This window comes from Pan troglodytes, chromosome 6 (genome assembly GCF_028858775.2).
Source record: "Pan troglodytes isolate AG18354 chromosome 6, NHGRI_mPanTro3-v2.0_pri, whole genome shotgun sequence".
In the NCBI taxonomy this organism is placed as follows: domain Eukaryota; kingdom Metazoa; phylum Chordata; class Mammalia; order Primates; family Hominidae; genus Pan; species Pan troglodytes.
The window spans coordinates 68,293,805-68,311,900 of record NC_072404.2 but is presented as its reverse complement, the minus strand read 5'-3'; the positions used below and the strand labels follow the sequence as shown (position 1 = coordinate 68,311,900).

The 18,096-nt window shown below is 40.6% G+C and overlaps 1 pseudogene; it reads right to left on the bottom strand.

Annotated features, from left to right (window-relative positions):
* Positions 1-9,555: 9,555 nt before the first annotated feature.
* Positions 9,556-13,099, bottom strand: LOC107966455 (60S ribosomal export protein NMD3-like; annotated as a pseudogene).
* Positions 13,100-18,096: the final 4,997 nt, after the last annotated feature.

The following is an 18,096-nucleotide window of genomic DNA, read 5'->3' as shown; positions in this document are numbered from 1 at the left end:
TTCGGGCCAGGTTTGGTGTGCTTGTGTGCTTCCCCAGCACCCTTGGGCACATGGGGACAGGGTTCTGTGCACTTTCAATGCCGCATGTGCCCTGGCTATGAGCATGCGCTTGCCCTGCAGAAGGCAGATGTACCAGAGCCTGAGGATGAGCTTGTGATGAGCTCGAAGTAGGGGTTTGTGGGAACAGCAGGCATGGGAGGACCTGGCCCTTCACGGTGGAGGGCTGGTGGCCTGAGCAGGGCCTACTGGGGCCTCAGTCTGTGATGCTGGGGGCCCCCTCTGCATGGGATGAGACCTCCCTCAGGAGGCTGCATCAGATAAGGTCCTGCAGCTCCTTATGGGGGTGTTCTCATCTCCATCAAATGTGACCCCTGAAAGAGGGGGCTCCCTGAGTGCTCTCCCAAGATGAGTCCTGGCCCAGTCTGCCCAGGATGCTGGCCCTGAGTCCCAGCCCCAGCCGTGTGATGCCCCCTCTCAGGCAGGGCATGGTTTGTGTGCCCTGCAGGGATCTGCCTCTGCCTCCTGTGCAGAGGAGGGGAGCTGGGTCCTTCTGGAGGAGACAGACTCCTGGGCAGGGTCCCTGGACTGGGTCTCCTGTGCACACTTGTCCCATCAAGCAAGCACTGTAGGAGTCCGTTTAAGGTGGCAATCTGGGTGCACAACATTTGCTTGTCTTCAAGGAAGGAGCAGAGGTGTTCAGAATCCCCTGGACTGCCCTGAAAACCTCACTCTTCCAGGCCCCTCTGCAGACCCTTCCCAAGGCCAGATCTCTAGGCAGTAGGCTGGGCTGTCACCCTCTTCTCTGAGACCCTACCCCTGTCCTGAGACCTCCCCACTGCCCCTCAGATGCCCCATCCCTCCGGATTGCCCGCCTCCCCTGGAACCCTCCATGCCCCACACGCCTTACTTGATGCTGCAGCGCTCTCTGAACATGGCATGGCTTGTGAAGGTTTGGCTCACATCTAGGTCATTCTGGTGCATGTTCAGAGGACATCTTGGCCTGCTCCATTTTCTATAGAGCAGGGCCAAGCCTCAGAACAGACACAAGAGTCACTGTCAAAACTGCTGTCATAAAACAGACATTCTGGAAGGGAAGGAGTCTTTTTCTGCAGATACTTCATTTCCAAAGCCAGGAAAGTCATCAGCACACAGCTCACCTGTGTTGCCCATGCCACTGTCTGCCCAGGATGTGTGACTGACCCCTTCCGCCCCTTTGGGGTTGACTTTCCCTCCATCTGGGTAGCTGGGCTTCTGACACAGTCTGGCCTATGCATCCTGCTCTAGCTGGGAGTGGAAGGGCCAGACCTGGTGTTTCCCTGGGTTCTTGGCCTTTGTCTTCTCGACATTCAGTAGGAGTGACCGTGCTGGGCCCAAGACCTCTGTGAGGATTCCTTTTTAGGCCCAATGAGACATTTGTGGACAGAAGATGCTCTGGTGAGACAGATCTCAGGGTGACTCTAAGGGGGATCTGAGCCTAAGGATTCTGGAAGTTTCCAGTCTTTGGCTCCACAGTTCCTCAGAAGAGGTTCAGTCTGCCTAGGACTGGGCCTCCCTTTTCATGAAGAGTGGGCAAGAGCTCAGGTTGTGAACTCTGATCTGGATTTATTCCTTCCTATGGGATGTCCAGAAGGTGTTCCTGTTCCTGGCTTAGAAGCAGACCATGCCAAGGCATCAGATTCCTCCCAGCAAGGTGATGCTTGCAGGGATGGGCAGGAGGGCTAGGGACCAGGCCTGTTGTCCTTTCAGTGAGGAAAGTGTGTCCTGCCCTGTCTGAGAGGCAGGCAGCACCAGGAGGCAAAAATGGGCTCCTGTCCTAAACCCTGAAGAGCAGTCATGGGGGACCCTCACTCACAGCTGTGCCTTCTTGCTGTTCCTAGATTTATTCCAGTTAAGCATTTATAGGCATTTATCTGTGTGTCTGATGCCCTGACGTTTTTGCTGTAGGTAAGAAGTGATAGAGTGAGCTGAGCTGCCAGGCTTCCTGGAAGGATTCTTGGATGCTGGGTCATGTGGTTAGGGGCCCTGATGGGACTGAACTGGAAGGAACCAGAATAGGACAGAACCAAGCCCCTGATTAGTGGGCACTGGTGGCCTGGCCTCATGACCACAGGACACACTGCTCCCAGGGCACAGACACCCTGGGCTTTGGTTGGGTCTTGGCCTCCAGGTAGGGCCCTGTTGGGCAGCGGGCAGCAACTCCTGAGACACTACTGTGATTCTTGGTGGTGGCTGTGGTAAAAAACCTGCAGGGCTAGAGTTTGGGGTGAGATTCAGCAGTAACTGTGGCCTCTCCTAGTGACAGTATGTCACTCCCACTCCCAGCACGCATGCCCACAGGCAACGGCCTCCACATCAAAAACCCCCCACCAAGTTGCCCATCTATGGAGCAGCTCCCATACGGCAGGGTCAGGCTCTTACCTCCACCTCCAGGGCACAGACAGGGGGAGCTGTGTCTCACTGTAAGGCAATGAGGAGAGTTGAGGGCCCAGACCAGGCTAGGGGCCATCCCCTTTCCCAAGCAGGCCTCAGGGAAGGACCAGCCCCATCCCCATCTGACCCAGGTCTTAGCCCAGGAGCCTGCATAGGGAAGAAAGGACAGACAGGGCCTCCTTACTGGCTGACACTCAGGAGGGGCTGGGACAAGAGAGCAGAGGGAGCGCAGGGCCAGGCAGGGGCTGCTGAGGATCCATGGGGGCTCAGGGTGCACAAGGGGGCTGCCCTTCCTGGACTGCAGGCAGCATCCCCTATGGGAGCTGAGAAAGTCCAATCCTGAGATGGGACAGTGCTGCCCAGGGGTGTGTGGCTGGGCCCTGAAAACAGTCTCCCCAAAAGTGACCACATCACCAGGCTCAGTTCCAGGAAGGCTGAGACGTGCCCAGTACACTGAGGAGGCACCTGGAGCCCATCCTGTCTAATAGATTCTGACCATCCTGCATCCACTTGCCTCTCCTGCATATTCGCCACCACCCCTACCCTTTTCCTCATTTCTCCATCGTGTCTGACCCAGGGGCTGTGACCCTCTCTCCAGCCACAGTGGCCTTTCTTTTACCTTTGTCCTATAAGAGCCCCTGAGCAAGATTCCTCTGATACATCCACATGCCTGCCTTATCGCTTACTAATTGGGCTGCTGTGCACTGCTGCGGTGGCACCAGAGGTAATGAGGGTGACTGAGGACCCCACAGGTGGCCAGTTTGGCCCTCTACCCAATTCCTAGCCTCAGGAGGTTCTCAGGGCTGTCAGCCAGGAGCCCTGGCTTGGGGCATCTGGCTGTCCTCCTCCCTCCATTCTTTTCTGACAGCCTCGCCCACTTGTCCTCTGTCCATGGTGCTGACCAAGCCAGCAGGGAGCAGGTCCCCAGAGGGTGGGGCTGAGTTTTGGGGACTGACCGAGGCTCCTCTGCTGAGGGGTCCCAGGTGAGTCGCTTCCCCTGGTTCTGTGTCATCTGCTGTCCTCTTCAGCACGATTCACCCCACCCCAGGCCGGCTCCATGCAGATGCATCCCCGAGTCACCAGTCTCAGGGTCCTCTGTTGTAGGATGCAGATTACTGTACCTGCTGTACACATTCATATTTATTGTGTGAAATAAATTATAAAAGCTAAAGTAAATGAGGACTTTGATTTGCATTTTCCTGATGAATACTGATGTTGAATACTTGTTAGCCATTTTTATATGTTTTTTAAAAGATAAATGTCTATTCAGGTTCTTTGTTTTTAAATCAGGTTATTAGATTTTGGTGAATTTTATCTCTTTTTTCTCTATTCAGTTGCATGGGTTTCTTATGTATTTTGATATTAACCCCTTATGAGATATATTGTTAGCAAATATTTTCTCCTAGCTCATAGGCTGCTTTTTAATTTCATTGATTGATTTCTCCTATGCAGAAGCTTTAGGGTTAGATGTACTCCTACTTATATTTTTGGTTTTTGTTTCTTGTGATTTTAGTGTTGTATTCAATAAATTATCTGAACCAATGTCAAGGAGCTTTTGCCCTATGTTTTCTTCTAGTTTTACAGTTTCTGGTTAAATAACAATGGGATATCACCTTCCATCTCTTAGGATGGCTGTTATAAAAAGGACAAGAGATAATAAGTGTTGGTGATGGTGTGGAGAGAAGGGAACGTTTGTACACTGCTGCTTAGAATGTAAGTTAGTACAGCCATTATGGAAAACACTATGAAGGTTCCTGAAAATCTAAAAATAGAACTACTGTATGGGTCAGCCATCCCTCTTATAAATTATATATCAACAGGAAATGAAATCAGCATCTTGTAGAGATATCTGCATTCCCCTCTTCCCCATGCCCCACCGCAGTATTGTTCCTAACAGCCAAGCCATGGGATCAAGTTACTGTGTATTGATGGATAAGTGGAGAAAAAAACTGTGGGGGAGGTGTTTGTGTGTGTGTGTGTGTGTATAATATATAATAATGTAACATATTTCAGCTTTTAAAAAGGAGAAGATACTGCCATTTGTGATAACATAAATGAACATGGAGGATATTAAGCTAAGTGAAATAGCTTAGGGAGAGAGAAAAATATTGCATAATTTCTGTTACATATGAAACTTTTAAAAAGTTTAAATACATAGAGATACTATAGAATGATGACTGGGGGGAGAAGAGACACAAGTCAATGTTCAGTTACATAAAATAAATGAAACTGGAGTACTAAAGTACAGTTTAAAGGTTATAGTTACTATTTTTATATGATATACTGGTAATTTTTGAATAGGGTAAACTTTAGGTGTTTTGACACCAAAAGAAAACTACATGAGTTCATGCATGTGTTAAATTGCTTTACTGTAGTAATCATTTACATGTATACATATATATGAATATAATTATGGGCTCATTAAATTTAAATATTATAAATAGGTAACAAAGAATAAAGTTAATTGGAAAACTGTGTCATTAGACTTGATTTTGCCTAAATGACAAACTGAAGGTACCTCCTAAGTATTAATATTTGTACATCACATAAATTTCATATATTGGAAATATGTTTACAGAAAAGGAATTATAAATTTTAATACACACAAAATGATGCAGTAAATGCAAAATGGTGGAAAGAGATGAAAATCTGATTAATCAGAGTGGTTAATTCTTAGATATAATTAATGATGTGTTAGGTATAATTTCAAGACATATACATGTAGATTTAATACCAAAGAGTTCACTGTGTACACAGAGATTAATTAAATGAAAAATCGATACATTTACAATGATATTAATCGATTTTAAAATGATCACAGAAATCAACTGTCTGGTATAGAAAAAATAAAGAGTGCTAAGTAATTATTAGAAAGTTTGAAACTAAAAAAAAAAAAAAAAGCCAGGGGCGATGACTTATGCCTGTAATCCCAGCAATTTGGGAGGCCGAGGCAGGCGGATCATGAGGTTGGAAGATCGAGACCATCCTGGCCAACATAGTGAAACCCAGTCTCTACTAAAAATACAAAAATTAGCTGGGCATGGTGGTGCGTGCCTGTAGTCTTAGATACTCGGGAGGCTGAGGCAGGAGAATTGCTTGAACCTGGGAGGCAGAGGTTGCAGTGAGCCAAGATCGTACCACTGCACTCCAGCCTGGCGACAGAGCTAGACTTTGTCTCAAAAAAAAAACAATAAATAAATAAATAAATAAAGTTCGAAACTTTATTAGAAAGTTAATCAAGTGGAAAAGTGATCAGCATTTTGGAGCACTAAACACAGGATGGACAAAATTTTCTAATACCAAGAAAATCATTTAATATTGCAAGGTTTTAAATCTAAATTAGTGTCTTTATCTTCACAAAGGCAGAAATCCTATAAGCAATGTTTCTTGAACACTGTAAAATGACAATAAAAATTAAAGTAACAAGTAACATGTAGCCACATGCAAATTTCCTTTCAGATTGTTGTATTTTTTTTTATTTTAGGTGAATTTTTATTTCAATAGGTTTTTGGGGAAGAGGTTGTGTTTGGTTACAGGGATAAGTTTTTTAGTGGTGATTTCTGAGATGTTGGTGCACCCATCACCCAAGCAGTGTACTCAATGCATAGTCTTTTATCCCTAAGATTGTTTTAAATGACATCTAGATTAAACCGAACATTCAAACTGAGATTACTTTTACAGCACTAGAGAAATGCTAAGGAGGAAGCTTCATGACTGAAACCAAAAGACCTGAATTTATATATTTAACTCTACTAACTAACATTCTTTATTTTATAAAAGAACAGCAATTCTGCCCACGTGCAGGAGTTACGCATTAAAGTGGAGCATGATCACTTCAGACATTTGTCCGAAACATAAAAATTCTTCCAAGTATTAAGAAAATATTTATACTTCACAGATAATGTTAGTGTATAATACATGGGCATTGAATAAGAAAAATTAAAATTTCTCATGTGGCACTGTTCTACACAAAATATTTATGTAAAAATTTTTACTCATAACACGTGTGTACATTTGATGTTTTAGTACAGAATAACATATTCTCAAAGGTCATTTAATGTAGTAACTTAAAAATCTTTAAATTTTACAAGAATTCTAAAACTGCCCCACAGAACGGATAGAAAAATATTGGAACTTCCCACGACTAGAAGTGAATCAGGAGGCAAATTAACAGTCATGAAAGCGAGAAGTTAGAGCCGCCTTCAGAGACAGCTCTGATTGCAGGGCTGATTACACAGACCTTAAGCCTGTGAGGATCGTCCACTCTGCCCCTTGGAATAACAGAGAAAATTGCTAACCAGGGCCATCCCAAATGTGAGACTGCAAGGTAAGAACTAAATTGTAAATTATGAAGCACACAAAATAAGCTACCCAAAAAAGGGAAAGAAGAAATTATACATCACATAAACTTCATAGATTGGAAACATATTTAAAATAATTCAGTAACACAAATGGGGAAAGAGAATATCAAAATAATTTTGAAAACACATGAAGTTCTAAAGCGGGCACTGGGGGCTGTGGCTCATGCCTGTACTCCCAAGCACTTTGCGGCGGCCAAGGCAAGAACATCACTTGAGGCCAGGAGTTTGAGACCAGCTTGGGCAACAAAGCAAAAGCTGTCTCTACAATAAATAGATATAAAAAAATAAGCCAGGCACAGTGGTGTGTGCCTGTAGTGTCAGGTACTGGGGAGGTGGAGGTGAGAGGATCTCTTGAGATGAGGAATTTGAGGTTGCAGTGAGCTATGACCAGCACTGAACTCAAGCCTGGATGACAGAGAGATTCTGTCTCAAACACACACACACACACACACACACACCCACACACACACACAAAACAGGCATGTTTTGCAAAGACTCAAATAGAAATTGAACAACTGAAACTTAAATAAATTTAATATACAATGTATGGTTTAATTATTAAACCAAGTTAATAACAACAGGATTAGTGAACTAGAATACTGAGATGAATAAATAAAAGAACTACAGAAAAACAAAATGATCACAATACAAATATGATTGTACATGTACAAAGAATAAAATGAGATGAAATCAAACACATTGGTTTCACTAGCTTACATACAAATAACAAATCACATTAATAACAAATATTTATACATTTCTGAAACTGAATATCAGATAGGAACCCTTGAATGCGGAAGTGTATTGTGATTAAAAGTGACCACCAACAAAAAATACTCAACAGAAATAAAAGTCAAACTGCGTAACACCAAAGAAAAGAAAAAAGTATTTAAAACCATGAGAGAGAAAAGCAGGGAGAATCAATGAAGGTGAGAGCAAAGTCTCCACAGCCTGTGTTCAGCCAGAAAACAGAGAAATAAGTAAGAGTGCTGAGAGGTTACTGTTCAACCAATAATTAGATACTTCACTAACATATTTTGAATAAGTGAGGATGCACTAAATGATTTCCAACGGCAAAAAAATGAGGAATCTTATTACCAACATGAGCTTATTAAGAATACACTTCAAAAAGAAAAAAAATTTAAAATGAAGTTCAAGGAATCAAAATGAAATGCAAGAAACTGCAAACATATTGGGCTATCAAATCATGGTGGACAATGAACTAAAGGATCCCTCAAGTCTTTGGCAGCATCAGTTTTCAAATGATTAACATAAAATAACAGCGTTAAACTCTATATAATGTAATGAAATAAAATATCAAATTTTCTGATACTTCAATAATTTAACTGGTGTTAGAATATCTTTTTCAGATAATTATTTTCAAAGAAAAAATATGTGATACTTCTGTCTCATCATTTGCAGAATATCAATTATCCTTTTTTCAGACCTTATTAGCACCAAAGGGTTCACAGTGGCATAGGCACTGGTCACACGCCTCTGGACACCCAGGATGACTGGGTCATAGGTTGGTATCGGGATCGAGTAGGATGAGAGACTCAAATCCATCCAGTACGTGACCACAAAGAAACTCACCAACAGCAAGATGGTCTTGGCAGCCCTTTTTTTCTGGAGAGACTCTTGGGGAGATTTTTTTTTTTTTTACTTGCTCAATCTCTTTATTTAGTGGCACACATAGAATGAATGAATCAGCTGTTAGTTGTGGCATACTTAGTAAGTCTGATCTTGCCTATAGAAATAAGATCTTAATACTTCATTCTCAGAACACTTTAAAACCCAAGCCACAGTTTTTCTTTCAAGGTTGTGGAAAGCATTCCTCATTCAAATCTGATTAATGGTTTTATAATGTATGTACCTCATTTTTACTAGTCATTATCTTCATGCTGGATTCTAATGTTCTTTTTGATGATGGCGTGTTCAATGATAGAAACTTACAGAGAGAAAATTCCTTCCTTCTCAATTTATAAACAAACATTTTAAAAGCAACATTTTTGACGTAGTAGGAAGACATTTATATTACATATGCAGCTACTGCCTTAAATTGGCAAAAATAACAAAAGAAAAAATTGTTATTTAATCTTTAAATAATGAGTCTCTATTTGCTACAAATCTATAAATATTTTAAATATATTTCCTTCTACTGCAATAAAAATTAAGACAACCCTCTGTTTAACAGCTTTTGAAGATGTTAATTTTATAAGGAAATAAAAAAGATTGACTTGCCTCCCGAATATCCAGTGATAAACTGAACCCTAATTTCCCTCCCTCAAGAACATAAAAATGATGTAAAGTGGACCAAAGTATGTAACAATATTAACAATATTAAAAATGATTTTTCATATGGTCTTTCACTAATCAATGTAAAAAGAATGTAAAAATGTGTTTTTGCTTGAAGATTTAGTGAATGTCCAAGGAATCACAATTTTTTAGCTTTTACATCCAGGGTACTATACTATGTGAAAATACTATAGTGCCTCATAAAAAAAGCACAGTGATAAAATTTCACATGTAAAATAGCCTAAATAACAATAATAATTACATTCTCCACAATCGTTTATTATCTAAAACTTCAAAGCCCTCCATGTTTTTCAGTGCTTTGAGTGAGCAATCAAAACAATCGTGTTTATTCAGGTTTAAAACTTAATTTCTCCTCTTGAAATCTGGAGGCATAGATGGAAGAGACACTTAAGGTCATCTTGTCCAACTTCTTAAGCCCACGTATGTGGAAACAGTCTACAACGTTTCATTATATCGTCATTGATGCACCTTCTTCACCAGTGGCATCATGGGAGAAGGTCTTCTGGCATCTCAGCCAGACTAATTCGAGGTGCTCTTCATCATCATCGCTTTCCACAGGGATGGTTGACTCTCTGTAAATGTTGACATTTTTTTCTAATTGCCTCATCTTTTTCAAGATCTTCAAGAAAATCTTGGTATTGCCTTTTATCATCTGTATCCATGTTCTCTCTCTCGCAAGCTCCTTCAATTTCCAGTTTCTACATCACTGATGTTTGGTCCAGTCTTAGTCCTTCTTGATTCATGCCACATCTGGAACTCTATCTGAGTTCATTTTATTGACATGCTCATCATTTAAATTACAGCTGGCCAAATCAAACCCTAACACCGAAGATGTCCCAAATGAGTACGACAAAAATACTGTTTATCTGTATTCATTTCAGATGTCTTCTGTACCCAGACTTCCCTGAGGGTATGCTTTTTTACATCATTCCAGCATCTGCACCACATTTTGTATCTCGGACTATGTTGCATTCCATCACAATAAACTCCTCTAGCTGTTTGGGGTGACATAAACTATTGAAAGGGTGACTCCAGAAAGTACTCCCATCAATATCTGCAACTTGTAGGATGTTTGGATCAGTGAGGTGAATGGCACTGGTTACTCAAATACACACACAAATCTGGTTCATATTTCCCAGGCTTTGTACCAGTTTTGGAGACAGACAACTTTATCCTTGCATATTGGAACAAGTGTGTGTGTGTGTATGTGTGTGTGTGTCTGTAGACATACACAAACGTGTAAAGTAGACTCAGAATTGCTAGTCCATACCCTTTTGGGAAGCAAATTGTTCAACTAGAATACAGTGTTTTTGTATAGTTCTTGAGTTTTACAGTATCCAATTAAAATACTGTTTTCCAAAACTGCTTAGGTCAGGACCTTCCATTCTCACACATAGAATGGGATATAGTTTATCTTAAAAAAAAAAATAGGCTGGGCATGGTGGCTCATACCTGTAATCCCAGCACTTTGGGAGGCCGAGGCAGGCAGATCACGAAGTCAGGAGTTCAAGACCAGCCTGGCCAATTTAGTGAAACCCCATCTCTACTGAAAATACAAAAATTAGCCAGGTGTGGTGGCGGGTGCCTGTAGTCCCAGTTACTCGGGAATCTGAGGCAGGAGAACCGCTTGAACCCGGGAAGCAGAGAAAGAAGTGAGCCGAAATTGTACCACTGCACTCTAGCCTAGGCGACAGAGGGAGAGTCTGTCTAAAAAAAAACAAAAAAACAAAAAAACAAAAAAAAAACACCAAAAAATTTAACACATGCTACAACATGCATTAACCTTAAGGACATTATGTCAAGTAAAATAAACCAGTCACAAAACAACAAATTCTAAGTGGTTCAGCTTTTATGAGGTACCTGGCATAGGTAAATGCATGAAGACAGAAAGTACAATAGTGGTTGCCAAGGACAGGGGGAAGGGAAAATGGAGATTGTTGTTTAATGGGTACAGAGTTACACTTTTCCAAGATAAAAAATGTTCTGGAGGTGGATGGTTATGATGATTGTACAGTAATGTGAATACATTTATTACTTCTAAAATGTACACTTAAAATAGATACAATGGTAAATTTTATAGTATGTGTGTTTCACCACTATTTTAAAAAGGGAAGTTGTCAGCTTTAGTATACACTATAAACCAAAAAATAGAAAGTAATTAATTATCATTGTGTAAGAATACACACAGTTCTTAAATAATATTTTAAAAAATATATTACTAACTGATAGATGATTGATTCAAACACAAATAACATGAGAAAAACAAACTTAAGCATGAGAATTTCATGTGCTACTTGGGAAGGCTTCTGTAAGTATAAAATAAAACATCAAAGTAATTTAGGATAAGATTAATACATTTCAATGTTATTTTTTCTAAAAGTTTAAACAGCAACAAAGTGAAAATTAATTAGAGACTATATAATGAATTACAGTGTATTCTGTAAGCAGATAATTTATTTTAATAAAAACTCCAACAAAACAAAACTAACAAAAGTGGGCAAATTATTTTAAACACAAACAAATATTGCCTAAAAATAAAAGTTCTCAAACCTATTCATAATTTGAGAAAGGTGATTGGATGTGAGATGAGAAATCTATTTAAATAATTTTACCCAATACATAGGCAGTAAAAATTATTTTTTTGAGGCAGGTTCTTGCTCTGTCACCCAGGCTGAAGTGCGGTGGCATGATCTCAGCTCACTGAAACCTCAGCCTCCCAAGTTCAAGTGATTCTTGTGCCTAAGCTTCCCAAATAGCTGCAACTACTGGTGTGCACCACCACATCAGGCTAATTTTTGCATTTTCTTTTCCATAGAGATGGGTTTTGCCATGTTGGCCAGACTGGTCTTGAACTCCTGGCCTCAAGTGATCTGCCAACCTCAGCCTCCCAAAGGGCTGAGATTACAGGCATAAGCTGCTGCACTCTGCATAAAGATTAAATATTTCTGAAGGCATCCATTGAAAGAAAATGTCAAATTTGGTAAAATAGGGGAGAACAAAAAGTGGTCCCAAGGAGCCAATGCTACAACCCACAGCTTTCCCTGAAATGGCAAAACAAATCTAGCCCCCTGGGTGAGATTTTGCTAATCAAGGAAATTACCATAAGGAGGCTCACCTGGATGTGAAAAGCAGTGTCCAGAGAAATGAAGCCTCTCTCATAGGCCTGGATTTGACCTCATACCTCTAATCTCCAGTGCAACCACCATCATCTTTTCCACATCTCCCCCATGAAGTCCCCACAGCAACAGGAGGAATTCTAGTCAATTATCTCTTCTGAAAGGCCCTGTCCTTGAATTGTCTCTTCTCTTAGACTCTCAATGGTTCATGCAGCTATTTTCTTTTCTTTTCTTTTCCTTTTTTTTTTTTTTTTTTTGAGACAGGGCCTCACTGTGTTGCCCAGGCTGGTGTGCAGTGGTGTGATCTTGGCTCACTGCAGCCTCCACGTCCCAGGTTCAAGCGATTCTCCTGCCTCAGCCTCTCCAGTAGCTGTGATTACAGGTGTGTGCCACCACGCCTGGCTAATTTTTTGTATTTTTAGTAGAAATGAGGTTTCACTATGTTGGCCAGGCTGGTCTTGAACTTCTTAACTCAGGTGATCTGCCTGCCTCAGCCTCCCAAAATGCTGGGATTACAGGCATGAGCCACCACACCCGGCCCATTCAGTTATTTTCACACAGAGCAGACATCCATTGTCTGAGACATTAAAGTTTAGATTCCAATCCAGGTTGCACACTTATGCTCTGAGTGTATAGTGAACTGATTGCTATGGAGCAGGAACAGTCCTCAGGCTTCTAAGGTGAAACCACAGGAGAACTCCAACACACACGACCCCACTTTCACATTTGGATAACCAACACCAAAGCCTACTTAAAACCATTCAGACACCTGTGTCTCTGACTGCATCTTCTGTGGGCCAATATCCTTGCTGGAGAAGACACACAATATGAACCCAGATATTGGTTCTCCAAGTCATTTACCTGAATAAGCAGCATTGGAAACACCTGAGAACTTGTAAAAAAAAAAAAAAAAAAGAATATTCTTGAGCCACAGACAAGAACTGCAGAGCAAGACATGAAGGAGAGGCCCAGTAATCTGTGATATTTCAAACCCTCCAAGTGATCCAGATGCACACTAAATTGAACAACTTCTGCAGGAATGAAGTAATAGCTCATCCCTGAGTTAACAAATTATACAAGGAATATACCACAGGCATGTGGCAATTTTGGAGTTTTGACTCAACACTCAAAAAAATATAAATAAAAATCAATTCGATTGAAGATATAGCCTTCATTGACTTTTCACTCTTTTCTGTCTCGCTTCTCTCCCTGTCCTCTTTGTACTTCCTGGGATCACCTCCCAAATCAACCTCTTGCACTTATTAAGTATCACAATTTTCTAATGGAAAACAAATGATAATTTATTCACTATTTTATCAAATACAATAGAAAATTCATATGACAACCGAGCAGCAGATGGTATATTTGATAACATTTTTATTATTGTAATGTGCTTGATAAGTTTTATTATAAGGCCATAAATAACAGTCAAACAAGTAAACAGATTTTCTATTTTTTTTATTGTTATACTTTAAGTTTTAGGGTACATGTGCACAATGTGCAGGTTAGTTACATATGTATACATGTGCCACGTTGGTGTGCTGCACCCATTAACTCATCATTTAACATTAGGAATATCTCCTAATGCTATCCCTCCCCACTCCCCCCACCCCACAACAGGCCCCAGTGTGTGATGTTCCCCTTCCTGTGTCCATGTGTTCTCATTGTTCAATTCCCACCTATGAGTGAGAACATGCAGTGTTTGGTTTTTTGTCCTTGTGATAGTTTGCTGAGAATGATGGTTTCCAGCTTCATCCATGTCCCTACAAAGGACATGAACTCATCTTTTTTTATGGCTGCATAGTATTCCATGGTGTATATGTGCCACATTTTCTTAATCCAGTCTATCATTGTTGGACATTTGGGTTGGTTCCAAGTCTTTGCTACTGTGAATAGTGCCGCAATAAACATACGTGTGCATGTGTCTTTATAGCAGCATGATATATAATCATTTGGGTATATACCCAGTAATGGGATGGCTGGGTCAAATAGTATTTCTAGTTCTAGATCCTTGAGGAATCGCCACACTGTCTTCCACAATGGTTGAACTAGTTTACAGTCCCACCAACAGTGTAAAAGTGTTCCTATTTCTCCACATCTTCTCCAGCACCTGTTGTTTCCTGACTTTTTAATGATCGCCATTCTAACTGGTGTGAGATGGTATCTCTTTGTAGTTTTGATTTGCATTTCTCTGATGGCCAGTGGTGATGAGCATTTTTTCATGTGTCTGTTGGCTGCATAAATGTCTTCTTTTGAGAAGTGTCTGTTCACATCCTTCACCCACTTTGTGATGGGGTTGTTTGTTTTTTTCTTGTAAATTTGTTTGAGTTCATTGTAGATTCTGGATATTAGCTGTTTGTCAGATGAGTAGATTGCAAAAATTTTCTCCCCTTCTGTAGGTTGCCTGTTCACTCTGATGGTAGTTTCTTCTGCTGTGCAGAAGCTCTTTAGTTTAATTAGATCCCATTTGTCAATTTTGGCTTTTGTTGCCATTGCTTTTGGTGTTTTAGACATGAAGTCTTTGCCCATGCCTATGTCCTGAATGGTATTGCCTAGGTTTTCTTCTAGGGTTTTTATGGTTTTAGGCCTAACATTTAAGTCTTTAATCCATCTTGAATTAATTTTTGTATAAGGTGTAAGGAAGGGATTCAGTTTCAGCTTTCTACATATGGCTAGCCAGTTTCCCCAGCCCCATTTATTAAATAGGGAATCCTTTCCCCATTTCTTGTTTTTGTCAGGTTTGTCAAAGATCAGATGGTTGTAGATGTGTGGTATTATTTCTGAGGGCTCTGTTCTGTTCCATTGGTCTATATCTCTGTTTTGGTACCAGTACCATGTTGTTTTGGTTACTGTAGCCTTGTAGTATAGTTTGAATTCAGGTAACGTGATGCCTCCAGCTTTGTTCTTTTGGCTTAGGATTGACTTGGCGATGCGGGCTCTTTTTTGGTTCCATATGAACTTTAAAGTAGTTTTTTCCAATTCTGTGAAGAAAGTCATTGGTAGCTTGATGGGGATGGCATTGAATCTATAAATTACCTTGGGCAGTATGGCCATTTTCACGATATTGATTCTTCCTACCCATGAGCATGGAATGTTCTTCCATTTGTTTGTATCCTCTTTTATTTCACTGAGCAGTGGTTTGTAGCTCTCCTTGAAGAGGTCCTTCATGTCCCTTGTAAGTTGGATTCCTAGGTATTTTATTCTCTTTGAAGCAATTGTGAATGGGAGTTCACTCATTATTTGGCTCTCTGTTTGTGTGTTATTGGTGTATAAGAACGCTTGTGATTTTTGCACATTGATTTTGTATCCTGAGACTTTGCTGAAGTTGCCTATCAGCTTAAGGAGATATTGGGCTGAGATGATGGGGTTTTCTAGATATACAATCATGTCATCTGCCAACAGGGACAATTTGACTTCATCTTTTCCTAATTGAATATCCTTTATTTCCTTCTCCTGCCTGATTGCCCTGGCCAGAATTTCCAACACTATGTTGAATAGGAGTGGTGAGAGAGGGCATCCCTGTCTTGTGCCAGTTTTCAAAGGGAATGCTTCCAGTTTTTGCCCATTCAGTATGATATTCGCTGTGGGTTTGTCATAGATAGCTCTCATTATTTTGAGATACGTCCCATCAATACCTAATTTATTGAGAGTTTTTAGCATGAAGGTTGTTGAATTTTGTCAAATGATTTTTCTGCATCTATTGAGACAATTATATGGTTTTTGTCATTGGTTCTGTTTATATGCTGGATTACATTTATTGATTTGCGTATGTTGAACCAGCCTTGCATCCCAGGGATGAAGCCAACTTGACTGTGGTGGATAAGCTTTTTGATGTGCTGCTGGATTCGGTTTGCCAGTATTTTAATGAGGATTTTTGCATCGATGTTCATCAGGGATATTGGTCTAAAATTCTCTTTTTTGGTTGTGTCTCTGCCAGGCTTTGGTATCAGGATGATCCTGGCCTCATAAAATGAGTTAGGGAGGATTCCCTCTTTTTCTATTGATTGGAAAAGTTTCAGAAGGAATGGTACCAGCTCCTCCTTGTACCTCTGGTAGAATTCAGCTGTGAATCCATCTGGCCCTGGACTTTTTTTGGTTGGTAAGCTATTAATTATTGCCTCAATTTCAGAGCCTGTTATTGGCCTATTCAGAGATTTAACTTCTTCCTGGTTTAGTCTTGGGAGGGTGTGTGTGTCCAGGAATTTATTCATTTCTTGTAGATTTTCTAGTTTATTTGCATAGAGGTGTTTATAGTAGTCTCTGATGGTAGTTTGTATTTCTGTGGGATCAGTGGTGATATCCCCTTTATTTGATTCTTCTCTCTTTTCTTCTTTATTAGTATTGCTAGTGGTCTATCAGTTTTGTTGATCTTTCCAAAAAACCAGCTCCTGGATTCATTGATTTTTTGAAGAGTTTTTTGTGTCTCTGTCTCCTTCAGTTGTGCTCTGATCTTAGTTATTTCTTGCCTTCTGCTAGCTTTTGAATGTGTTTGCTCTTGCTTCTCTAGTTCTTTTAATTGTGATGTTAGGGTGTCAGTTTTAGATCTTTCCTGCTTTCTCTTGTGGGCATTTAGTGCTAGAAATTTTCCTCTACACACTGCTTTAAATGTGTCCCAGAGATTCTGGTGTGTTGTGTCTTCGTTCTTATTGGTTTCAAAGAACATCTTTATTTCTGCCTTCATTTCGTTATGTATCCAGTAGTCATTCAGGAGCAGGTTGTTCAGTTTCCATGTAGTTGAGCAGTTTTGAGTGAGTTTCTTAATCTGGGTTCTAGTTTGATTGCACTGTGGTCTGAGAGACAGTTTGTTATAATTTCTGTTCTTTTACATTTGCTGAGGAGTGCTTTACTTCCAACTATGTGGTCAATTTTGGAATAAGTGCGGTGTGGTGCTGAGAAGAATGTATATTCTGTTGATTTGGGGTGGAGAGTTCTGTAGATGTCTATTAGGTCCGCTTGATGCAGAGCTGAGTTCAATTCCTGGATATCCTTGTTAACTTTCTGTCTCATGATCTGTGTAATGTTGATAGTTGGGTGTAAAGTCTCCCATTATTATTGTGTGGGAGTCTAAGTCTTTTTGTAGATTTCTAAGGATTTGCTTCATGAATCTGGGTGTTCCTGTATTGGGTGCATATATATTTAGAATAGTTAGCCCTTCTTGTTGAATTGATCCCTTTACCATTATGTAATGGCCTTCTTTGTCTCTTTTGATCTTTGTTGGTTTAAAATCTGTTTTATCAGAGACTAGGATTGCAACCCCTGCCTTTTTTTGTTTTCCATTTGCTTGGTAGATCTTCCTCCATTCCTTTATTTTGAGCCTATGTATATCACTGCACATGAGATGGGTCTCCTGAATACAGCACACTGATGGGTCTTGACTCTTTATCCAATTTGCCAGTCTTTTAATTGGAGCATTTAGCCCATTTACATTTCAGGTTAATATTGTTATGTGTGAATTTGATCCTGTCATTATGATGTTAGCTGGTTATTTTGCTCGTTAGTTGATGCAGTTTCTTCCCAGCCTCGATGGTCTTTACAATTTGGCATGTTTTTGCAGTGGCTGGTACTGGTTGTTCCTTTCCATGTTTAGTGCTTCCTTCAGGAGCTCTTTTAGGGCAGGCCTGGTGGTGACAAAATCTCTCAGCATTTGCCTGTCTATAAAGGATTTTATTTCTCCTTCACTTATGAAGCTTAGTTTGGCTGGATATGAAATTCTGGGTTGAAAATTCTTTTCTTTAAGAATGTTGAATATTGGCCCCCACTCTCTTCTGGCTTGTAGAGTTTCTGCTGAGAGATCAGCTGCTAGTCTGATGGGCTTCCCTTTGAGGGTAACCCGACCTTTCCCTCTGGCTGCCCTTAACATTTTTTCCTTCATT